Here is a 26,582-nt window from a genome sequence, read left to right on the forward strand (position 1 = left end):
AGCCAAGAAGGTGACTGCAAGAAAATCAACACCAAGCTTTCTCAACGCAGACCTAGAATGGAAGTTGGACGCAGTTGGAGGAGGGGAAGGCCATCTATCCCCCGCGGGTTAGGAGAAGACCACCAGCGGATGCAATAAATTAAGCCTGGGATGCGATGGCAGAGGCTGGGAGTGACAGTAGGCTCACCAGGAGGATCAGAATCCAATGCAGGAAGGAGATGAATTACCTCCTTCGAGCTGCAAGGGTGAGTACTCGCCTCTCAGTCCCTGGCATCAATCCTGTCTCTAACTCCTGGTTACTAACTCCTAACCATTAACTCCCTCACAGTGGTTATTACACAGCGCCAGGTCCAATTCCCAGCTTGGGGTGCTGTGCGGAATCTGCATGTTCTCCCCGTGTCTTTGTGAGTTTCCTATGGGTGCTCTGGTTTCCTCCCACAAGTCACAAAAGTCGTGCTTGTTAGGTGAATTGGACATTCTGAATTCTCTCTCAGTGTACCCGAACAGACGCCGTAGTGTGACGACTGGGGGATTTTCACAATAACTTCATTGCAGTGTGAATTTAACATGTGACAATAACAAAGATTATTATTATCTATGCCACCGCACAGCATTCCTCAGAAACATACTCCATCGCAAACCCCCTCTGGCAAGGCGCTGTGCAAGCACATTCCACCTGCTATAAACCTCCTCCTGCCCACCTACCAGACGTCCGGCTCACAATGTCCTCTTTGTGTCCTCGCAGGAGAAGATAGCCACAACAGATGTGAGCGAGAGAAGATACCTAAGATAAGGAGCCTTGATCCCCTCAGAGGAGAGGGTAATGGACAAAGTTGTGCAGGTTAGGTTGATTGACCATGCTAAATTTCCCCTTAGTGTCCAAAGATGTGCAGGTTAGGCGGGATGATGGGACTAGGGTGGGGGTCTAGGTGGGGTGTACTTTATGAGGGTTGGTGCAGACATGATGGGCTGAATTGCCTCCTTCTGCACTGTAGGGATTTTATGGGATTCTATGAACATCACGGGAGAGGCCCGGGAGCGAGCAGTAGCAAACTGCAAGATCGGCCTGCGTCGAAGAAGTGAGAGTATACACTGCATCTTTATCCTAATGACCATTCTATTTTTTTTAAGTATTTTTATTAAGGTTTCCTAATGACCATTCACAAGTGAGTCTCTCATCTCCCACACCCATGATCATCCCAGACGTTGACTCCAGGACGAGATTCTCCGTCTGGCCAGCCCCATTTTCTGGCACGGTGCACCCCCGTCGGCAGCGGGATTCACCAGTCCCGCACCAGCCAATGTGGTTTTGCATTGTGGGCCACCCTACATCGTCAGGAAATGCACGGGCGTGGGTGCGCTGCCAGCGGGGTGGAGGATCCTGCCGACAGAGAATCCCGCTTCGGGTCTTTCAAGATCTCCATCAGATGTGGGGAGATCATCTGGAGTCACTGCCCCGACCAACCGCACTGATTACCTTGGAACAGAGTTCTGGGGAGGACACCTTTTTGGAACTGCTTTAACCAGTACCATCTCCAGCGCAGAGATACACACCTCAGGGGGACATGATGGTGGGCAGGCTTGGGGTCACTATCTGGTGTGCAGCACACAGCTGCTGCAGCATATCAGGTGGAGTCTGGACCCTCCAAGGAAGCAGACAGTCGGAGGTTTGTTGGATCTCAGGAAACAACTGAACCGAAGCCAGGTGCCAGACCTGTGGAAAAAGTTCTCCCAGAATTGCTTGAAGTGCAAATGCATAGCCAGGCATTACAGAAGGGTTGTCAGTGACATCCAGCAACTGCGAGGCCAACTGGAGTTTGGAAGCCTTAGAACATAGAACATAGAACAGTACAGCACAGAACAGGCCCTTCGGCCCTCAATGTTGTGCCGAGCCATGATCACCCTACTCAAACCCACGTATCCACCCTATACCCGTAACCCAACAACCCCCCCCCCCTTAACCTTACTTTTATTAGGACACTACGGGCAATTTAGCATGGCCAATCCACCTAACCCGCACATCTTTGGACTGTGGGAGGAAACCGGAGCACCCGGAGGAAACCCACGCACACAGGGGGAGGACGTGCAGACTCCACACAGACAGTGACCCAGCCGGGAATCGAACCTGGGACCCTGGAGCTGTGAAGCATTTATGCTAACCACCATGCTACCCTGCTGCCCCAATTGCTTCTATTGCAGGAGGCTGTGTCGGCATTGCGTGGCACTGAGGCCAACACTGCAAGGGTGGCGTGTACAATGTAAAGCCTAGGGCAAGATGTCTGAGCCATGTCTGATGTCGTCCAAGGCTTGGCTCACTCTGTGATGTCCATGGCAGAGGCCCAAGACAGTACAGCCCAGACATAGAAGGATATGTCCCAAATGCAGATGGACATTATTGTGGTGCTCTCGTGCTTGGCCCAATCACAGAGGACCATGGCTGAGGGCATCAATAGCATGGCGTACTCACTGAAGGACATGTCCCAGTCACAGAGGACCATGGCTGAGAGATTCAGCACCATGGTTCAGTCATGGGCGAACCTCTAGGACTGGCAGCGGCAGGTGACTCAGAGACTTCTGGGGTTCACTCCAGCTGCTCCTCCATTACAGTGAGCATCCAGAGGGAGGAGGAAGTGCTGGAGCCCAACCCGGAGCTTTCCACCAAGAAGACTTTAAACCATGCATGTCTTTGAATGGAATGTGTGTATACTGACATCGCCTGCTCTTCTGGGTAATTTCCTTTGCCCGGACAGTGTTCCCATAGGCCTTGTGCCTTTGTGACTGGTGTTCCATTTTGGTTGTTGTGGACTCTGGGATTGGTGGTAGTTCTGCACTCAGGACAGCTGGTGAGATCCTTTCTGCCTGACCACCCGTTTGCAGTGAAGCAGCAACTTTGTCAGATGAGCGCATATTCCTGCGGTTAGTCTGTGTATCTAGTTGAGTTTCTCAACTCCTCTTTGAGTTTGCCTGTGCAATTGTGGGGCATCCTTTCTTCCAGGTACCTTTGTGTTGTCCCTGAAATTTGTTTGGTCAGATCTTGCACAGCTTGGTTCATTGAAGACATCAGATTATTATGCCTTTTCGAAGGTATCGACTCAGTTGGAATCTTGCCCTTCAACTCTTCCAGCTCAGTTCAGATGTGAACATTTTCCTGTGGAACGTTTACCTTCAGCTCATTCATGTCATTACACCGATGTGGTCGCCAACCATCTTATAGTTTACTTGAATATTGTCTCCCCGTCTCTGGGATCTTTGTTTCCTAATCTCTGGGGCCTTTTGTTTTCCTTTTTTTTTGACATATTCAGGGTTGCCAGCCCAAGCTTTAGACTTTCTTCAGCAAACATGAGTGGCTATTGCATCGCACCTATGAGCTGGAGCTTGAAATCTTCCTTTTTGCCACCGCAGTAGGCTTTCAGAATAATTGTCCTGTCTGTACGAGTCTTGTGCCATCAAAATGATTCAATCTTACTTTAAATAGCTTCATTTGTAGATCACCATGTTGTGCCACTTCCCATAATGGGCAGCACGGTTCCACAAGTGGCTATCACTGTGGCTTCACAGTGCCATGGTTCCAGTTTGATTTCCCGCTGGGTCACTGTCTGCGCAGAGTCTGCACGTTCTCCCCATGTGTGCGTTGGTTTCCTCCGGATGCTCCGGTTTCATCCCACAGTCCAAAGACGTGCAGGTTAGGTGGATTGGACATGCTAAGTTGCTCTTAGTGCCCAAAAAAGGTTCGATGGGGTTATTGGGTTACGGGGATAGGGTGGAAGTGAGGGCTTAAATGGGTCGGTGCAGACTCGATGGGCCGAATTGCCTCCTTCTGCACTGTATGTTCCATGTTCTATGTTCATACAGATCTGCTGAGATCATTATCTTGCGCAACATAGCTGTGCTATCTGACATTTGTTCACTGATACTCTCCCTCCGTGATCATCATTATAACAGTCACAAACCATTTGTTGCCTATTGACTTTGCTGAACCCATTGTATCATGTATAGTTCTTCATCAGACTCATCTGCTTACATCTCTCCAATGGCCATCTGTATCAGCTTCTTTTGCTTTTTTTTTCAATAAACATTTTATTGGGGTATTTTTGGTTTTACAACAACAAAATAAACAACATACATGAATCTATAAACATAGTGCAAAAGCCTGCTTCCTGCCTTACAGGTCCCACCTTTATTAAACCCCTACTCTAAGCTAAACTAACCTCCCCCTTTCTGCTGACGATTAATTTTCCGCAAAGAAGTGGACGAATGCTTGCCACCTCCAGGCGGACCCTACCATTCACCATCTCAAGGCGAACTTGATTTTCTCAAACAGAGAAAGCTAGTATTATGGGCCAGGGTTTAGAGAACCCCAAAGTGTATCATGAAGTTCACCTGACCCACAAATTGATTGTGGTATGGGGTGCACACGGCCCACTCTACAGGTGTGGTACAGCAGAAATGGAAAAGTATTAAAAAAAATATAACAATGTTTATTCTATGAACTCAAGTTAACCTTTTTAAAACATACAATGAACATCTTAGCAACCATCAATTCAAATACAACCCCCAAAGAATACAACACTAAGTAATCCTTAATAACTTCCCAAACAAAAGAAACATCTTTTAACAGAAGCACATTAGGTTTACGTTCACCACTGAGAACATTTATAATTCTGAATTCACCAAATGATCAAGAGATAGTCTTTTCATGGCAGAGAGATCAACAGTACACCTGCTCTGTCTGGCTTCAGCTCCAACACTGAAAACAAAACTAAAACACACCCTGCAGCAAACAGCCTAAAACAAAAGTAAAAAGCTGACAGACAGCCCAGCTCCACCCACTCTCTGACATCACTGCAGTAGTAAACACCCATTTCTTAAAGGTACTCTCACTACAGATATTTATATACACACCCATTTATAAACACCCATTTCTTAAAGGTACTCTCACATGACACTAGCCATGTCCGATAGCCAGGTCACCGACTTCGGGGGTTTGAGTCCCTCCAAGCTAATAACAGCCATCGCTAGGCTACCAGGGAGGCAAAGGCCAGAACATCTGCCTCTTTCTCCTCCTGGATACCTGGATCTTCTGACACCCCGAAAATCGCCACCTCTGGAATCGGTGCCACCCTTGTTTTTAACACCGTGGACATGACATCTGCAAACCCCTGTCAGAATTTCCTAAGCTTTGGACATGTCCAGAACATGTGGACATGGTTCGCTGGTCCTCCCGCACACCTTGCATACCTATCTTCTACACCAAAGAACATGCTCATCCGGGCCACTGTCATGTGAGCCCGGTGAATGACCTTGAATTGTATCAGGCTGAGCCTGGCAAATGTTGCGGACGCGTTGACTCTACTCAACGCGTCCGCCCAGAGACCATCCTCCATCTCTCCTCCAAACACCTCCTCCAACTTGCGCTTGAGCTCCTCAGTCTGCTTACCTTCTGACCCCATCAGTTCCTGAAAGATGTCAGAGACGTTCCCTTCTCCCACCCACACTCTGGAAACTACCCTATCCTAGGTGGTGGGAGCGGTGAAACCTGAATACGTAGGAAGTCCCGCACCTGCCGGTACCTGAATTTGTTCCCCTCGCCAATCCAAATTTTTCCTCCAGCTCCCGCAGGCTAGGAAAGCTCCCCTCTATAAACATATCCCCCGTCCTCTCAATCCCAGCTCTCTGCCATCTCTGGAACCCTCCATCCAGCCTTCCTGGGGCAAACCGGTGATTATTACAAATTGGAGACCAGACCAATGCTCCCTCTGCTCCCACATGCCTCCTCCATTGCCTCCAGACTCTCAAGGCTGCTACCACCATGGGGCTGGTGGAGTATCGTGCTGGCAGGAATGGCAGTGGCGCCGTTATCAACGCCCCTAAGCTGGTGCCCTTACGTGAAGCCGCCTCCATACGTTCCCATGCCGATCCTCCCCCCACCACCCACTTCTTGATCATGGCTATATTCGCCACTCAGTAGTAGTTACTGAAGTTTGGTAGCGCCAGCCCGCTCTCTCCTTGGCTCCGCTCAAGCATCCCCCTCCTTACTCGTAGAGTCTTGCCCGCCCATACAAAGCCAGTAATCACTTTGTTGACCCATTTGAAAAAGCACCATGGAATAAAGATGGGGAGACACTGAAACACAAGCAAGAATCTCGGGAGGACCGTCACCTTCACCATCTGCACCCTCCCAGCTAGTGACAACGGGAGCCCGTCCCACCTTTGGAAATCGTCCTTCATTTGGTCTACTAGTCGGGCCAGATTTAGCTTGTGCAGCCGTTCCCATTCCCACGTCATTTGGATGCCTACATCCTGAAAGCTTCCCCCGACCACGCTAAACGGCAGTTCCCCCAGTCGCCTCTCCTGTCCCCTCGCCTGGACCGCAAACATCTCACTTTTCCCCATATTTAGTTTATAAACCGAAAACCGGCCAAATTCCCCCAGAATCGTCATGATTTCTTCCATCGCCTCTGCTGGGTCCGATACAGACAGGAGCAGGTTGTCTGCGTAAAGCGAGACTCTGTGCTCCACCCCTCCCCCGGATCTGCCCCCTCAAGCCCCTTGAAGCTTTCAGTGCAATTGCCAGCGGCTCTCTGGATAACGCGAACAACAGTGAGGAGAGAGGGCATCCCTGTCTCGTCCTCCTATGCAGCCTAAAATAGTCTGTACGCTCGCCACAGGAGCCCGATACAGCAACCTGACCCAGTCAACAAAGCCCTGCCCAAAACCGAACCATCCCAGCACCTCCCACAGATATTCCCATTCTACTCGATCAAAGCCCTCCTCTGCGTCCATTGCGACCACTACCTCCACCTCCCTACCTTCCTGGGGCATCATGATCACATTTAACAGCCTTCTTACATTGGCCACCAACTGCCTTCCCTTAACAAACCCCGTCTGGTCCTTGTCAATCACGTCCGGAACACAATCCTCAATCCTGGAGGACAACATTTTGGCCAGCAGTTTGGCTTCCACATTCAATAGGGATATTGGCCTGTAGGACCCTCACAGCTCCGGGTCCTTGTCCCGCATCAGGATGAGCAAAATCGTGGCCTGTGCCATCGTCGGGGGAAGCACCCCTCTCTCCCTTGCCTCATTGAATGTCCTCATCAACACCGGCCCCAATATCCCAGAGAACTTTTTATAAAACTCTACTAGGTACCTGTCCAGCCCCAGGGCTTCACCCGACTGCATGGCTTTCAGCCCCTCGGCTATCTCTTCCATCCCGATCGGGGCCCCCAGCCCTTCGACCAGCTCCCCATCCACCTTCGGGAAATTCAGTCTCCCTAGGAAGTGCCTCATCCCCTCTGGCCCAGGTGGGGGTTCCGATCCATACAGCCTACTATAAAACTCCTTAAATGCCTTATTCACCCCCGCTGAGTCTCCAACCAGGCTGCCGTCCCCATCCTTTACTTTCCCTATCTCCCTGGCAGCCTCCCTCTTTCTAAGCTGCTGTGCAAGCATTCTGCTGGCCTTCTCTCCATGCTCATAAATCACCCCCTCGCCTTTCTCAGCTGCTCCACTGCCCTTCCTGTGGTTAACAAGCCGAACTCTGCCTGTAGCCTCCGCCGTTCCCTTAGAGACCCTGCCTCTGGGGTCTCCGAATACCTCCTGTCGACCTGTAATATCTCCTTTATCAGTCGGTCCGTCTCTGCCCTGTTTACCTTCTCCCTGTGGGCCCATATCGAGATCAGCTCCCCTCTGACCACTGCCCTCAATGCCTCCCAGACCACCGCTGCCGAAATTTCCCCCGTGTCATTGACCTCCAGGTAGTTCTGAATACATTTCCTCAGCCGCCTGCACACCTCCTCGTCCGCTAAAAGCCCCACGTCTAACCTCCAGTGCGGGCCCTGGTTACTGTCTTTACTAACCTGTAGGTCAACCCAGTGCAGGGCATGGTCTGAGATGGTGATCGCCGAGTACCCAGTGTCCACCAACCCCGTCAGTAGAGCCCTGCCCAGAACAAAGAAATCAATCCGGGAGTACACTTTATGCACGTGTGAGTAGAAGGAGAACTCCTTCACTCTCGGCTGCCCAAATCTCCATGGATCCATCCCCCCCCCCACTCCACCTGCTCCATTAACCCTTATAGTTCCTTTGCCATTGCTGGCACCCTGCTCGTTTTTGAGTTTGACCCATCTAAACCAGGGTCAATAACTGTGTTGAAGTCTCCTCCTATGACCAGCTTATGCGAACCCAGGTCCAGTATCTTCCCCAGCATCCTCTTTATAAACTCCACATCGTCCCAATTTGGTGCATACACATTTACTAATACCACCTGCACCCCCTCTAGTTTCCCACTGACCATAATATACCGGCCTCCCACATCCGAAACTATTCTTCCCGCCTCAAACACCCTCGCTTGTTGATCAGGATCGTGACTCCTCATCGTCTTCGAGTCCAGTCCCGAGTGGAAAACCTGTCCGACCCAACCTTTCCTTAATCTAATCTGGTCAGGTACTCTAAGGTGTGTCTCCTGCAGCATTACCACGTCCGCCTTCAGTCCTCTCAAATGCACAAACACGCGTGCCCTCTTGACCGGCCCATTTAGCCCTCGTACATTCCAGGTGATCAGTCTAGATGGGGGCTCATTGCTCCCCCCCCCCATTCACCAATCAGCCATACCCTTTATTGGGCCAGTCTCCAGCCCGCGCCCCATGTCTCCACCGGCACGCCCCCCCCCAGCAACCTCCACCCCCGACCTCCTCCCTGTCCCTCAGCAAAAGTCCTCCCTCGTCAGTAGAACATTTCCCCCCCTTCCCTCCCCTAGTAACAGCACAATGTAGATCGACCTTTTTGATAAGTCTAACATCTGCTCACCCACCACTACACTTCCGTGAGATAGCCCGCCCAGCTAGCTTGGTGGTCCTCGCCCCTGGCTCCAGACATTCTCCCACCTATTGTTCCCCCCCCCAACCCGCTCATACATACATATTCAAATTAAAAACAATCCCAACACAATTTCCCGGCAGAAAGAAAAACCCGCTAAACAAAGAAAAGATCAAGCAAAATATCCAACATCTAGCCAAACACACCTCCATCCCCCAACAGTGCAAATGAAAACTTTCACTCACTCAGCTCTGCAACTGGCCCCAAATCAATACAGAAGGCATTACAAATAACGTCCACAAAACGAAAAATGAGAAACTTTTTAAACATAAACATTGCAGCAAAGTTCAAAGTCCTCAGTCCGCCACCAGTCCTTTCCTTTTTGCGAAGTCCAGCGCTTCCTCAGGGGAGTCGAAATTAAAATGTTGCTCCTAGTATGTGACCCAGACACGGGCTGGATACAACAGTCCGAACTTCACCTTTTTCTTAAAAAGGGTCGACCTTATCTGGTTAAGCCTCGCTCTTCTCCTGGCCACCTCCACACTCAGGATCTGATAGATCCGCAGGATACTGTTGTCCCATTTACAGCTCCGTGGCTGCTTGGCACACTGTAAAACACGCTCCTTATCCAAATACCTGTGGAATCTCACCACCGTTGCCCTTGGGGGTGTCTCCCATTCGTGGCTTCCTCGCAAGCGCTCTGTCAGCCCTGTTCACCTCCAAGGGTCGGGGGAATGCCCCATCCCCAGCAGCTTCTCGAACATGCTGCTATGTATGCCCCAGCGTCCGATCCTTCGGACCTCTCTGGGAGCCCAATGATTCTCAAGTTCTGCCAGCAGGACCTGTTCTCTAGGTCCTCCACTTTCTCCTGGAGCCGTTTCTGCTGGTCTCTCGGCATCCCCACCTCCAACTCCACCACAGTTTGATGCTCCTCCTGGTCAGCCAGCGCCTTCTCTACTTTCTGGATCGCCCGAACTTGGGCATCCAGTCTAAGTTCCGGCTGCAAAGTTTCCTCTTTAATCGGGTCCAAGCAGTCCTGCTTCTGCTTGGCGAAGCACTCCTGGATAACTTGCATCAGCTGCTCCGTTGACCGCTGGGTCGACAAGCCAGAGCTCCGGTCATCCGCCATGCTGTCTCCCGCTACATCTTCAGCCCAAGCCTTCTCTGTTCTTCTGTTTCTGCCTTTGCGAGCACTTCTAGCCCTCCTCTCCATGCACCGATGTGGGAATCCAGTACACAATTGCCTCTATCATCGATTTTGCAAATCAAGTCCGGTAAAAGTTCAGGGGAAAAGGTCCAAAAGTCCGACCCGAGCGGGAGCCACTAAATGTGCGACTTACTCCTTCATAGCCGCCACCAGAAGCTCTATTTTGCTTTTTTCTGACTAAACACTTGTGAGTGAAATGATTTTGCTTCTTAAAGTTAAAACACTGCTTTTTAACTTTTTAAGGATGCTGGACAAACCTTTTCCAATGCATGCTGTGCTCCAAAATATTCGCATCCTGCCCTTTGCAATTGCTCAGCTCTTTGGCCTTTACCATTTCTCAGCATATTGTACATCTTGCTCTGCTCTGTCGACTCTAGTTGATATTTCACAACTTCTACATTTTGACACATATTTATCGCTTTCTTTAGATTCAGTTTCTCATCTTTCAGTGGACTTGTTCTCACTAAGTTTCAATTTATCTTTAATCATGTCATCTTTTAGCTGTCCAAATTCACATGGTTCTGCTATCTGTGTTACTGCCATTCAATGCCCTTGTTTCCACTCTGAACTCTCATGTTGAGTACATATTGTTCATATGTAATATTCATTTGGGGATCAAAATGTACGTTAGAGGTTTCAAAAGGTCTGTCATCTTTTTTATTTGCTCACCCATTAGATTTAGGGTAGCCATACACTTTGTAGCAGTCCCTCCCCAGCAGTGTTAACAGTGTGTCTACTTTTACCAGTTCAGGCTTATTAATTAAGTCTGTTGAAATTTCACAGTTTTGCCTTTGTAAGTGAAAAAAACTGCCAGGTTTGCAATGAATCTCTGTCCAATGTTCCTGGGGGTGGGATTGGAATATTTAATGCACCATTTTTACTTCTTCAGTAATTTACCTGCAACCTTTGTCTGCATTTTCTTTCTCTCTGCAGCCAGTAATTTAACTTGGCTGGTGTGGTGAATTATAAACCTAGTAATTCACACTGTGTTCCATTATATGTATTGTGTCCTTGTGGGCTCTGTACACGAGCCGTTGCGCGGCTCTGCCCATAGGGGGAGATGAGGAGTTTGTACCGGGCTCCACCCTTGGCTCCGCCCATGGCTCCTCCCACTAACCGGAAGTATAAAGCTCTGCAGTTGTGAACCTGCTGCCAGTTCATCTCATCGCAGGTAGGCTCTGTTGTAAGATTATTAAAACCACTGTTCACTTCCAATCACGTGTCTTGTGAATTGATGGTCACATCAGTTGGATACACTTTTCTTTTGTCCCTTCCAGCCGTTGTCTGTTTTCCTTTGTTCTTTTCAGCAGCTTTTATTGTTGTTGCAGTTTTTGAACTTTTCTGTGTTCCTGGGTTTTTGCAGTGTTCAAAAATCTATTTTTGTCCACTCTCTGACATCATGTTGAAAGTCTTAGGACAGTTGCACTTTTTTAGCGTGTATCTGTGAGAGGCTTTTGTTGAACTGATCTTTAAATGTTTCCCAAGGCAGAGTCCTCATGGTAGATTCACAAGACTGTGGACAGCCAGTTAGTACAGCTTTGCATTTCCAAAACCAAAACATATGGTTCTCCTGATGGCAGTGGTTGAGCTATGAATGCCCAGTTCCCCTTCTTGTCCTACCCTCAAGCACCACAAAATAAGATTGTTTATTTAAAGTTGAAGATGCAGTCAAGTCCACATTTATTGACTATCTCTTGTTGGCCTGAAAAGATGGTTCTGGATCTTCTCTTTAAACCATGAATGCCTTTCAGTGCTGATGCTCCCATGATTAGAACCCACCAACAATGAAGATGTGGTGGTACATGTCTAAGTCAGGATATTGTGTAACCTAGAGGTGATGGCGCCTTTATGATATTGCTGCTCCAACCCTTATCTCAGCGGTAGAAGTTGAGATATGGTCAATGTAAGTTTGCTGATGTGCATATTGAAATGAAATGAAAATTGCTTATTGTCACAAGTGGGCTTCAAATGAAGTTACTGTGAAAAGCCCCTAGTCACCACATTCTGGCGCCTGTTCGGGGAGGCTGGTAGACTGGTACGGGAATTGAACCGTGCTGCTGGCCTGCCTTGGTCTGCTTTCAAAGCCAGTGATTTGGCATATTGCCACTGTTTGTCCTAAACATATGTTTACACGACTACCACCTTGAAAGGCAAAGGCAGCATGTGTATGGGAACACCATCACCTTCAAGCTCCCCTCCAAGTCACACATCATCCTGCTTTGGAATTATAACCGGGATGTTCTGGTCCAGTGGGAATACCTAAACCATACATACTCCAGCAGTTAAAGATCATCCACCACCATCTCAAGCTCAATTAAGGATGGGCAATAAATCCTGGTCTCACCAGTGCTCACACATCCAGGGAATGGGTTAAAAAGAAAAATTCAACTCCCTTTAGCTAGTTCACTTGCTTTGGAACTTGAGTTTGAGGTTTTTAAAAAAAAAAAATTTTTATACTGTAAACTAAAAGCTCAAGAGAACACTACCAAGTTAACACCAACACGTCACCTGTTTCACCAGAGACCCAAACATCCTGGACCACTGCAAAACAAATATCAAACATGCCTACCGCTCTATCGGCCACCCACGCTTTGGCAAATCTTACCACAAGGCTGTGCTCCTGCTCCCTGCTTATAAACAAAAACTGAAGCGGGAGAATCCGTCAAAGAAAGTTGTGCATTGTTGGTCTGAGGAATCGGATGATCTCCTACGGGACTGGTTAGTCAGTGGACTGGTCAGTATTTAAAAACTCTGCGACCAGCCTGGCCGAGTACGCCACTACAGTAACTGACTTCATTAGTAAGTGTGTAGAAGACTGTGCGCCAAAGAAGCAAATCCGCGTGTTTCCCAACCGGAAACCCTGGATGAACAGGGATATCCACTGCTTGCTGAAGTCTAGGTCTGAGACGGTCAAGTCAGGCGACCCTGACCTCTACAAGAAAGCCAGATATGACCTAAACAAATCCATCAAAGATGCCAAAAGACAGTACCGGACCAAGCTCGAGTCCCAGGCTAGCCACACGAATCCCCGCTGTCTATGGCAATGTCTGCAAGACATAACAGACTACAAGATGAAGGCATGTAAAATCGTCGGCTCCAACGCACACCTCCCTGATGAGCTTAACGCATTCTATCCCTGCTTTGAGCAAGAGGTCAACGAGAGCGAGCCCTCCACCTCAGAAGCCGCGGATGAACTTGTATCTGAGATCAACACTGCAGATGTCAGAGCAGCCATTTTGAAGGTCAACCCATGGAAAGCCACTGGCCCGGATGGGGTACCCGGACGAGCACTCATGTCTTGCGCGGATCAGCTGGCGGGGGTACTCGCAGACATCTTCAACTTCTCTTTACAACAATCTGAGGTCCCTATCTGCTTCAAGAAGACGACCACCATCCCTGTACCAAAAAAAGTCAAGCAGCGTGCCGTAATGATTATCGTCCAGTGGCTCTGACATTCATTATCATGAAGTGCTTCGAAAGGTTAGTCATGGCATGAATCAACTCCAGCCTTCCAGATTGCCTTGATCCACTACAGTTTGCCTACCGTTGCAACAGGTCAACAGCAGACGCCATCTCCATGGCCCTGCAGTCTACCCTGGAACACCTAGATAACAAAGACACCTATGTCAGACTCCAATTTATTGACTAAAGCTCAGTCTTCAACACCATCATTCCTACGAAACTCATCTCCAAACTCCATGGCCTTGGCCTTGGCTCCTCCCTCTGCGACTGGATCCTGAACTTTCTAACCCACAGACCATAATCAGTAAAGATAGGCAACAACACCTCCTCCACGATCATCCTCAACACCGGTGCCCCACAAGGCTGTGTCCTCAGCCCCCTACTATACTCCTTATACACCTATGATGTGTGGCCAAATTCCCCTCCAACTCAATTTTCAAATTTGCTGATGACACCACCGTAGTGGGTCGGATTTCAAAGAATGACGAGACAAAGTATAGGAATGAGATAGAGAATCTGGTGAACTGGTGCAACGACAATAATCTCTCCCTCAATGTCAACAAAACGAAAGAGATTGTCATCGACTTTGGGAAGCGGAGTGGAGAACATGCCTCTGTCTGCATCAATGGGAACGAAGTAGAAAGGGTCGAGAGCTTCAAGTTTTTAGGTGTACAGATCACCAACAGCCTGTCTTTGTCCCCCATGCCGACACTATAATTAAGAAAGCCCACCAACGACTCTACTTTCTCAGAAGATTGAGGAAATTTGGCATGTCAGCTACAACCCTCACCAACTTCTACAGATGCACCATAGGAAGCATTCTTTCGTATCACAGCTTGGTATGGAGCCTGCTCTACCCAAGACCACAGGAAACTACAAAAGGTTGTGAATGTAGCCCAGTCCATCACGCAAACCAGCCTCCCATCCATTGACTCTATCTATAATTCCCGCTGCCTCAGAAAGGCAGCCAGCATAATTAAGGACCCCACGCACCCCGGACATACTCTCTTCCACCTCCTTCCGTCAGGAAAAAGATACCAAAGTTTGAGGTCACGTACCAACCGACTCAAGAACAGCTTCTTCCCTACTGCCATCAGACTTTTGAATGGACCTACCTCGTATTAAGTTGATCTTTTCTCTACACCTCGCTATAACTGTAACATTATATTCTGCAGCCTCTCCTTCCTTCCTTATGTACGGAATGCATTGTTTGTACAGCATGCAAGAAATAATTCTTTTCACTGTATACAAATACATGTGACAATAATAAATCAAATCAAATCAAAATCAAAAAACATACATTTTTCTATCCTGAGACTGTCACTACAATGTAAACGCACCTCTAATTTTAAGGTGGGATTCTGTGGTGAGGTGAGGGGCGAACAGCACCCTTTTGAATTAGCGGAGTTAATTATCCAGAAGCGAAAGTAGCACTAATAAGAACAAAAGTCTTTCAGCAAAGTAGCCGTTCGTCGTGTGGTGGGAGAGGAAAGAAATCAGAGCAAGAGACGGGTTATTAGGTTAGCAAAATTAGGTGTGCCCTCCGAGGATTAATTTGTCATGAGAAAGCAGGCAACTTTCATTCAGAATTAAAACCTAATAAGCTGACTTGCTTCTTGGGCGTTGGGGGAAGAGAGGCGGCAGATGGAGGGGGCGGGGGAAGGGAAGGGCTAGTTCACAGCTGATTGGCTGCCAATTAGCACAGCAGGCTAATCAGAGGGAGGCCCTTCTGCTTAGCCGCCCACTGGGAATTTTGATTGGTTTCTACAACTGACAAAAGTGCACACAGACCGAACACAGGCTACACGCCACTTCAAAGTAGGAGTTGAAGAAAAAAAAAACCCACAGACAACACTTTCCACTGAAGTTGTGTTCATGTAAAAGGAGAAACCGTGGTCCTGGAGCTTCAATCAATGGAATAAAACCAGTTCACTCCATCAATTAAACATCAGATTATTTTTCGTGTGGGGGTAAGTGAAGGCTCAAGATCTATTTTCCTTCTGCTTGTTGTGTGAGGTAGCACCAGAAAACACTCGTGTTTATGAGTGAGTTCACACGACTCCCGTCTTTTTATTCGGCTTTCAGTAATTTGGGTCTTTAAATTAAATTAAATTTTTGTATGAGGTGATCTTTTCTGCCTTTTGCTTAGAATAAAAAAATGCACCCATTGCTGGAGTAAATGGGTCGAAAAAATCATTGTGCAAATATATTTATGCATGTATACTGTACAGGCTTTGTGATTAAGGACAATTGAATCAGAGCTTTGCAGCTATCTACCTTAAGAACACAGGTCTACAATGCTGGATTATGTTCTAGCAAACACTGTTTAGTTATTACATGGAATATATTTATTTGACAAATCAGACATGATGATTGCATATTGGTAGATCAAGCGGTGATGGTGACACGGGTCGTCGATATCTTTGAATCGCTTTTCTGACTGGTGCCTTCTCCCACTGGAAACAATAGGGTGTGTATACAAATATAAAACTGCTGCACGTTTTTACTTAGATATGCGCAGTCAGCGCATGCGTGGATTATTCAGATCATTTTTCAAGCCTATTTTTATAACAAATTCTGCAATGCCAACAGGTTATGTGTGCTGGTGCAGAATATGCTTTTGGGTGTCTAAATAGTAAGTGCCCTGGTTAAGCTTCCAGACCTCTCCCATCTCAATGTCTTTGAGCTCTGCTATTCTTGGTCAGGATGTTTTTTGTGAATTATTTTCAGGTTGTTTTCTTGGCATTTATAGTATTTTTAAAAAGGACGCATGGTGTATTTCTGCGGCAATGAAGTCGGCATCTGAAAGAACTGTAGCAAGCTCCAGTAAATAGACCCAATGAGTGACGAGTACATGATGAAAAGCAATGCTTGTGAAAGTGCAGGTATCGCTCAAACTCGGAGAGCCCTGGTCCAGCGATGTAGTAATACAAATTTGGTTCATCCAATGCTGCATAACCATCTGCGATCATTTTATCATAGAATGTACAGGGCAGAAGGAGGCCCATCGAGTCTGCACCGGCTCCTGGAAAGAGCACCCTACCCAAGGTTAACACCTCCACCCTATCCCCATAACCCAGTAACCCTATCCCCATAACCCAGTAACCCCACCCAACACGAAGGGCAATTTTGGACACTATGGGCAATTTATCATGGCCAATCCACCTAACCTGCACATCTTTGGACTGTGGGAGGAAACCCACGCACACACCGGGAGGATGTGCAGACTCCACAGTGACCAAAGCCAGAATCGAACCTGGGACCCTGGAGCTGTGAAGCGATTGTGCTATCCACAATGCTACCGTGTTACAAATAGTAAGTAACCCATTCGGCCCAAAAGATTCATGGTGCCTATGGTCCACTCAAACCTTGCCCCACCTCTCTTCTTTTAACCATATTGATTTATTTGCGACCCTAATTCTGGTGCCCCCTGCATTTGAAAGCGTCTTCTCTACACCTAGCCTATAAAACCCTTTCATCACCTTTTTGAGGTCTTTGGTTTATACCTTAAAGACCTCTGTATGATCACTCCTACATTCCTGTGAAAATATCATATCCCTGTTCAAATTTTCCAGATGGACACAAAGCAGTCAGTCTGGCAAAAAGAACATACTGCAACCGTTGCACGTACAAAATACAGTGCACAAAGGCTGGAATTGGATGCATGTCAACCATTTGCATGTAACAGATTCTAATAAATCCAGAAGTATAATACTGCCAGAAATCTGAAATAAAAACAGAAAACGTGGGCAACTTTTCAGGCAGTATCAATGGAGAGAGAGAGAAACTGGTTTCAAGCCGATGACATTTCATCACAAATGGATCTCTATTGAATCCAACCCACCTATTGTTTTCACAGTATAACTCATACTCTGGGTGCAATTGGTCACTTCACTGTTTATTGAATCAATAATAAAGAAACTCAAATGATAACTCACTACATAGGCAGTAACTCCTGCTGCATTAGCCTGGATTGAGAACGTTGCTTCAATCTGCCCCAGATGCTGAACAGCCATAGAATAAATAGATTTTAGACACAAGACTGTCATAGGCTGAAAACAATTTTATAATCGGTATTATTCAGTAAATTGTCTGAAGCGGTCCTAGGAGTAATTGGAACTTCTGATTCATAAATATCAGAAATTAATTTCAAAGACAAACTAATTCTTCATGTATTATGAAAAATCATGAATAAGACAAAATCATTTTAGACAATGTGATTAAATGAGCAGACTTTAGCCATAGCTACCCATGTATCCCCATTAATAATGGGTTATGGCGTCTGCTATGGGGGAGCTCTCTTATTCTGTAGCCAATGTTATACCTGATGCAGTCGAAAAACCTGTTTTCACATCTAACATGCTCCTTGGGTTTTGCATCTAAAAAGTTAGGGTGAGATAATAACTGCTGAAGCAATGGCCCATTAAGTCACAGGGCTGTCATCATTAACCCAGCAAATTCTCGTAGGATTGTGATCCGCTCTTAAAGGTGATCATTTTGTGAAGATTTCGGGAAGGGTTTGGTCAGACTCAAATCAGCGAATGTTTCATCAGTAGCTGTTAAACTGGTGTTCAGCTGTTGAGGCTTGAGGGAGTTTTCTCAACTCGACATCTTTGTGAGCCGGTATCTTCACAGATCTGCTGCCATTGTTGGGAGCCTGATCTTTTTTTGAAGTTGGCAATCTATAATCACGATCGGAGTCGAAAACATCTGAAATGAAGGGGGTTGTGTTCTTTTTGTGTCTGTGCAGGAGCCCTGCTTGACAGCTGCTGCATTCATTAGCTTTGTGTCTTAATCGGAAAACTGACTAATTGGGGGGACAGGCAAAAGGTATATTGAATAGATTTATGTAAGGGAACAGGGAAGGCATAATTTCCCACTGAGCAGGCAGCACAGTGAACATTCCGTGTCAAACAGGCAATCGGGGCAGGAGTTGATGCTGAAACAAATCCTGGTTGCTTCATGGGAAGCCTGAGGGGTCGTGAGATCATTCTAGCCCCCCCCCCCCCCCCCAATTAATGTTTTTTTTCTTTCCATTGTGCAGATCTCAAAGATTAAGGAATTTCTGCAGTTCAGGTTTATAACCTTGAACTTTGGATATTTGCAGCCTTGGATGCATCTGCTTTATTTGAAACTCCGCTTTTGGGAGGTTAATGGGGTTGTTTAACTTCCCTAATCCCTGCCTCCTGAGCAGGTTTTCCGCCGTCGTGCTAATATCTCTTCCTTGGCTCTTCTGGCAGAAATGTCAACTTCTGTCTGATTACCCTGCTGCAGAGTGCCTTGGGAAACCTCTTGCTCTGTTAAAAGCACTACATAAATGTAAGTTGTTTACACTTTTGATGTGTCCTGTAATTGTTACTCTACGGTTTCGCTCAGTTTGCTGGACAGCTGGTTTGTGATGCAGAGCAAGGCCAACAGCATGGGTTTAGTTCTTGTACGGGCTGAGGTGATGCATGAAGGCCCCGCCCCAACCCTTGCCTTCTCAACCTTGCCCCTCACCTGAGCTGCGGTAATCCTCAGGTTAAATCACCACCAGTCAGCTCTCCACCTGAAAGGGGAAAGCAGCTGATGGTCATCTGGGACTGTAGGATTTTACCTTTCCCGAGCTGGCTGATCTTTCAACTGAACCTCCTCCCAACCTCTCTGCCCTACAGCCTCATTCTGCATTCTCAGAAAACTCACTCATAATCTGCCTTCTCCCCCATCTTGACCAACATTATCTTTATTGTCCTTCTTGTTCCACATCACCTCCATTGCCTTTGAAACTGTACTGCCATTTCTTTCTGCACTTGAAAATTCAAGTTGCCACAATAGATGTACACCGTTAAAGATTATAGTGAAAGTAAACAATGGGATGATATTGTGTTAACACTTTAAGCTGAGGCAATCAACAACCAGTAAATATGTTTTATTAAAATTCTCTTGCTGCATGGCCATTCTTGACCCATTTGTTTTGAGTAAGAAGTCTTGCAACACCAGGTTAAAATCCAACAGGTTTGTTTCAAACACTAGCTTTCGGAGCACTGCTCCTTTCTTATTCACCCGAGGAAGGAGCAGTGCTCTGAAAGCTGGTGTTTGAAACAAACCTGTTGGGACTTTAACCTGGTGTTGTAAGCTTCTTACTGTGCTCACCCCAGTCCAACACCGGCATCTCCACATCATTTGTTTTGAGTTATGGAGGACCTTGATCTAAGGGAATAAATATTAAACTCAGCTACCGGTGAGGAACATTGATTCCATGTACATAAAACCACTGGCTTTGTTTTATAAAATAATGCAGCATAAAATGCAACTTCAGACTCGGCCATTGCACGGAGTCAATGGTGGAGATTTAATGGGGCTTGCTCTCCTGACACATGAGAAGCGAATAGCCCCATCAACGGCAGCTAATTACCTCTCTTCAGAATGCTAATGTAACAGAAGGAGCCAGATTGTTGATCATGGAGCCCTCGGGACTTTGGCAGCTTTCAAATTCCCAAGTGACGTGTTTTTAAATCCGAGCCACTTTTCTCAGGATCTGGATGTTTGTAAGAAAGTCCCACCAAATGTGAGTTTAAAAAAAAAAAATCCATCAGTTTTTAAATTACTTTGGAATGGTGTGTAAACACAGTCATTCTTGGGATTTGTTCTATGCAATGTTGTCTAGCCGTTGCGGTATATGGGAATTTATTTAGGAAGTGCTGTAATTAATTTAGAAGTGCAGTAATGTAGGTGCTTTTTGAGTGATTTTCTTTCAATGTTCTGTTCGTCCGGTTATAGTAGTTCATACAAGGTTATGGATTACAGTAGTTCATACTGGGGGTTCCAGTGCATGGATTACAGTCATGGAGTTATAACATAGAGACTGGCGGTTCAGCCCAACCAGTCAGTATTAGTGCTTATCCTCCATATAAACAGTAGTCCTAATCCCAAGTATCAATGCTTTTCCAATATTCCTCTATTCTCTTTTCCTTCAACAAATGTTTACAGAGGGCTGTATATTTGCTGACCGAGGCACTTAGTTTGAGTCAGGAAATTTCAAAACTCGGCAGACTTGCCTCAATATAAAGGGTTCCGTTACATGCCATTTTCAATCTGGGGAGGAGGGTGTGTGATTGAGTTAGACCTGCCACGTCTGGAGGCAGCAATGGAGATGGACAGATGTGAGGTGGGCTAGTTAGACGGCTGAGACTTTGGCTCAGTTTTTAAATTGTCTGTTAAGCTCTTTAGTACTCACCCTCCCCTCCCTGACCTACCCCTCCATGCCACCTCACACCCTTTTCCACCTCCATAACCACTCACCTAGTATCCACTGTGGGTTGAACTCGGGAGCCATGTGGAGATGAAAAAAATAAATTTCTAACAATTTAACAGAACTCAAACAAAATTTGATAGAGAGGGAAAAACTCATTCATGAAACCTATTAAAATATTTTAAATACCCTCAGGTGGTCAATCTTTTACAAAAAATATACAAACTTCTATTCAGTAACCACATCAAAGACAGCTAATATTTTAATCTCTTAAAACTGTCATGTGAACTCAGTCCCCCGGCTGTGATAAGCGCCCTTTTAAAACTCAACCAAGCATTCATAATGGGTTCAGCTGTAAAAATGGTGATTGGGAAATGTCAACAATGAAGTATATTGAAACGGATGCTAATATTTAATTCAAAGCTACCTCGGATGACATGTCCAACAGCATACCTTTTTCTTTCACTCACTCTAACTGACAGTTTCAGCCTAGTTTCTTTGGTTTTTAAAGGGCTGGAAATAAAAAAAACATAAAATCATGACACTGGCTGTATCTGCCTTTCAAGAGCATTTACCTCCTCGCTGTAGATTTGTGACTCCCACCCACACTGCGGTCAGGGTCCTTGAAACAATCGAAATGCAGTTTGTTTAAACTCAGCACTATTTTCACATGTGCTTCGTGACTTACAATTCATGCCCCATTCCCTTACTCCTGTTGAAAAATTGGAATGGGGCTTCCGCATCCATGTTTTGACCACCATTTTAAAAAACCTCTGGAGTCTCCGATTTCATGAAAATCCAGCCCTTCATCCCAATTTATAAAAGGCTGTTAGGCCTTCCAGTTTCTCACTCCTCATCCCTATGCCCATTACCATGCCACCTCATGACTGCATGCCTCTTCATAATGCCCTGCCATCTCCATATCCACTCACCTAGTACCCACTATGGACAGATCTCTGGAGTCTCCGATTTCATGAAAATCCAGCCATGTTAAGAATTAAGAAAGTTCCAACAATCTAACACAGCTCCAACTTGTACCTGATATAGAAAAAAAGCCTCTTATTCAATAAACCCATTCAAAGATTTTAAATCCCCACAAATGAATAATCTGTTCTAAAAACAGACTTTAATTCATTAAGTACATCGAAGACAGCAAATCCTTTGCTAGTCTTTTAAAATTATTAAAATGTGAACTCTGCATCCTTGATGAGGTAAGTGGTTTTTGGATCTTTTGAAACTCAGCCAAGCACTCATTATGTGCTCTGTTGTAATAACAGCCTTGGGAAATGACCACAATGAAGCTTATTGAAATTGCGGGAACAGATATTAATACTGTTTTACTATGCTGCATCGATGGCATGTCAATTGTTACACTCCAGCAGCCTTTTTCCCCTCTAGTTGATAGCTGCAGCCTAGTTTGTTATAAAGGACTGGGGATTTAGATAATAACACTTAAAGAGCCGTTGGCCCGGATTCTCTGATCCGTGCTGCTCTGGCTGCTGGAGAATCGGCACCAATCGCGCCTGCGCGGTCGCCGAAGTGCTTTTTGGGGGCCGTTGAAAGCGCCCCGACCCCTGGCGATTCTCTGCGCCCGGCAGTCTCAGTGCCCGCCGAGTTCCGCCGTGTCCTGCAGGCGCAGGTTATGTTTGGTCCCATCCGGCGGGACCTCGGAGTTATGGCTGCTAGGGCCATCCTGGCCGGGGGGGGGGGGGGGGGGCGGGGACACACCACAGTGGCCAGGCCTGCGATCGGGGCTTACCAATCGGCAGGTGGGCTAATTCCGGGGGTTGGCCTATGTTCCTCCACGCCGTGTCCCTGTACGGCTCCGCCATGTTGTCCAGGGGCTGGCGTGGAGGCTCCGCCATGTTGTCCAGGGGCTGGCGTGGAGACGTCAACGCATGCGCGGACCCACACCGACCGTGTCGCACCGGCTTTCGAGCGCACAGCACTCCGGCTCCATACTAGCCCCCAATTGAAGGGGTGAATGCCTGGGCCTGGAGGCCCGTTGAAGGCGGCATCGCTCGCGCCAGTTTTGACGCCGGTGTCAACACTTGTTCGGGATTTCGGAGAATCCTGGCCTTTATCTGCCCTTCTAGAACATTTATGTCTCCTCCATAAATTGTGATCGCCCCCTCCACAGCGGGGTAAGGCACCTGGAACAAGGACAGGAGCCTGTTTAAATTCAGCACTACTCCCAAAGGACCCAGCATTTTTGTGTATTCCGTCTGTGCGATTCATACTCCACCCCCGCCCCAACCGTGAAAAATATATCGGTGAGAAATGGGGGAATGACATCCGCAACTGGCTCCAGCCTTCCATATTTAATTACCTCTAGGGTCGTCCCGACTCAGTGAAAATCTGGGCCATTGTCTTTGCTTTAGTGACTAACTCTGGTATTCACAACCTTCTGCATTTTTCACTTTAAAAAGCTAATCCTACTACCTGTTTAAAATCTCATGCATTTACTTCATATTTATGTCCCCTTGTTCCCCTCAGTCTATGCTATAAAGTCCATGGGTTGTAGAATTCAAATTGCACTTGGTGAACTATTGTGTCACCAAAGAAACGTTATTTTCCCTTCAAAGCATTAGGGTAACAGTAATATGGTTCTCGGAATCCAACATCTGGTTATTATTTTAAAATACTTGCTGTAGTGTTTTTCTTTTGAAAGATATATAGCCCTGATTATAACCTGAGCCACCTGCTTTGAGGTGCCTACTTGGGTTGACTGACTGTTTGATAACCTAATTGAAGTCAATCGAGGGTAAAATTGGGCACAGTATAAAACCAGTGTTTGGCCCGAAACTCACCTTCATTTTGTTGGGTGAGTTGAACTAAAATTGGGGCTCCGCCTTTTTAATGCAAAAATGTATTTTACATCACAAAGGAAGAAGTAAATGCCCAAAGCAGTTTACAGCAACCAAAGTATCCTTTGAAGTGTAGCCATTGTTGTAATGGAAATTATAGCAAGCTGTGAATGAAATATTAATAAAATGAAGTTTATAAATGCAATGAGAACATTATATGATTGCATGATTTATTTAACATAAATCACTTTGTTAAGAGTTCCATAGCTCTGCAATGTCTGTACCATAACTGAGTTGTGATTTCTACCTCTGAAGTACTTTTGGACTTTCTCTCTGCATGAAAGGTGCTATATAAATGCTGGTTGTTGTTTCTGTGCATTTTTTTGTGACCAACATGAGTTTTAGTTTCCATAAATCAGAGGTTTGTGTACAAAAATTCTAATACCCTCTGTCACAGGACTGAGGGGCAGGATTCTCCCAGCCCGGGGCCGGGCTGGAGAATTGGCACGGCGCTGATCGCGGGCCGCTGTACGTGGCCGGCCCACCGATTCTCCGGATGGGCCGAGCGGCTGCTCCAAAAAGGCAGAGCCCCGCCGGTGCGGGCCACACTGGTCGCAGCCTGCGGGAACACTGCACGAAGGGTTGGGGGTGGCCTGTGGTGGGGGGAGGGGGGGGGGGGGGGGCTCTGTCCCCGGGGAGGGGGGCCTCCGATGGCATCTGGCCCGCAATCAGGGCCCACCGATCGGCGGGCCTGCCTCTCGCTCCCCGGGTCTATTTTCCTTCGCGCCAACCCTTGAACCCCCGTGCCATGTTACATCGGGGCCGGCGCATTGAGGGAGGCCACCACGCATGTGCAGGTTCCGGGGCGCCCAGTTGGCACCAGGGTGGGAGGCTGAATCGGCGTGAACCGCTCCAGTGCCGTGCAGGCCCCCTGTAGGGGCCAGAATCTGTACTCCCAGCGGCCAGTTCATGCAGTCGTGAAACGCGACGGTATTTCCAACGGCATGAACACTCTGCCTTGTCGAATTGGAGAATCCCGCCCGAGGTTTCTCATTGGCATTTCCAGCAGTTCTACATTCATCCATTGTACCGAGTCTATTATGTTTGATGTGTTCCTTTATTTACGATGGCTGTGCGACCTCCTGTCTTATCAATGTCTGGTTTTGGGTGTGTTTAGAGGGGTGATTTTCGACGGCCACAGTACCGAAAAGTACCCCGCCGTTTGCCTTTTACTTGCCTCGGGAAGTTTCTCTCTGCCGAGGCCGCACCCGAGTCATTTCACGCTGGCAAAACCAGCAGGAAAGGCTCGTCGCAGATCGGGGCACCATTTTGCTGGTTGCGCCAATCTCCCACTGCCCGCCCGTGGGCCCGGCGGCCCCCCGGGCCCAATCCCTGGCAGTGCCAATGTGGCACCCTGGCAGTGCTCCAGCCAGGATGGTGGTGCCAGGCTGGCAGTGCGAAGGTGCCAGAGGGAATGCCAAGGTGCCACCCTGCCCTGTCCCGAATACCCGGGGGTTTCCGATGATCTGGGAGACCCCCCACCCCCTCCCCGCAGGTGCCATTATGACTGGTCGAAATGAAATGAAAATCGCTTATTGTCACGAGTAGGCTTCAGTGAAGTTACCGTGAAAAGCCCCGAGTTCCCCTGTTCGTGGAGGCTGGTACGGGAATTGAACCGTGCTGCTGGCCTGCCTTGGTCTGCTTTAAAAGCTAGCGATTTAGCCCAGTGTGCTAAACCAGTCCATGTTTGTGGACCATGTAAATGGCACCCTGGCAAGGTCTGCTAGACGCAGCCTTTTGGTCCGGGCACCGGGAGAATCCCGTGAAGGCAAATTTAAATCAGCTTAATTCCTCATTTCAATATGCAGAACTGGATCATGTGCAGTGAAGGCGAGATCCAGATTGACATGTCTCGCGAGATTCTGTTAAATTACAAATTACAATCGCAAATTGCACGAGAGGCTTCTCACGAGATTTAATGGCCTCATTTCCAAATTACTTTAATACAACTTTTAAAAATCCTCATCTATACAAAGCAAATTACATTTAATTATTTTCAATACCTAAATTTACCCAGTTACTTATAAAGGAACTGGCGTGCATTCATACATGAATGGGGGAAAAATGGGGGAAAAAAATGTAGTCGGGTATGTCACCTATTTTACCTCACTGTAAACTTCTCCAAAAGTTTTTGTAACCTCCAACAATCTAGTATTAACTCAGGTGGTTACTACAATTTGTGGGCTAAGCATGTGACTTGGAAAGCTATGTATGCTAGATACCCCCATACGATGGCAACTTTACTCAACTTTACACAAGAGGAGGTAGTAGTGTAGTGGTATTGTTGCTGGACTAGTAACCCAGAGTCATGCTCTGGGGATCCGGGTTTGAATCCCACCATGGCAGATGGTGAAATTTGAATACAATAAACGGGCATCTGGCGCCCGTTTCATGATGGCAGCGAGCAGGTGTGTTTACTGCCGTGTTGAAACGGGCGTGAAGGCCCGGCCGCTCGGCCCATCTGCCTCGGAGAATCGCCACTAGCCGTAAAAAGCGCCGATTCGTGGCGGGGGGGGATTGCGGGAGGGCGTGAAAAATGTCGGGAGGCCGTCCCGCTATTCTCCCACCCGGCGTGGGGGGGGGCGGAGAATCGCACCCGGGCTGTTTGGTCAATTGGACATTCTATATTCTCCCTCTGTGTACCCGAACAGGCACCGGGGTGTGCCAACTAGGGGCTTTTCACAGGAACTTCATTGCAGTATTAATTTAAACCTACTTGTAACAATAAAGATTATATATATTTTTTTAATGTCCTTTTTGAGGAAGGAAATCTGCCATCCTTGCGGGGTCTGACCTACATGTGACTCCGGACTCTCAACAATGTGGTGACCATCCCATGAATGAATTAAAAAAAGAATAGGCATCTTTTATGTGAAAATAAACTTTAATTTAGTTAGCAGATTAACCACATTGCAACAAAGAAATAGCTTTACAGTTAACAGTTACAGCAGTTCTTAAGTAAAAGAAGAAACCACGGACCCGATTCTCCAGAAAAATG

At 47.1% G+C, this 26,582-nt stretch overlaps 1 protein-coding gene across 5 annotated transcripts in view; it reads left to right on the top strand.

Moving 5' to 3' along the window:
• Positions 1-26,582, top strand: part of lypd6 (LY6/PLAUR domain containing 6) — a 314,028-nt gene that overhangs the window by 131,583 nt on the left and 155,863 nt on the right. For 3 of the 5 annotated variants that reach the window (XM_038789994.1, XM_038789989.1, XM_038789991.1), the window contains exon 1: positions 15,283-15,456. The exons of the other annotated variants lie outside the window; for them this stretch is intronic. The gene's annotated coding sequence lies outside the window, so the exon portion shown is untranslated. Of the gene's footprint in view, positions 1-15,282; positions 15,457-26,582 lie in introns of those variants that run through there. 5 annotated transcript variants of the gene reach the window in all.

This window comes from Scyliorhinus canicula, chromosome 2 (genome assembly GCF_902713615.1).
Source record: "Scyliorhinus canicula chromosome 2, sScyCan1.1, whole genome shotgun sequence".
NCBI lineage: Eukaryota > Metazoa > Chordata > Chondrichthyes > Carcharhiniformes > Scyliorhinidae > Scyliorhinus > Scyliorhinus canicula.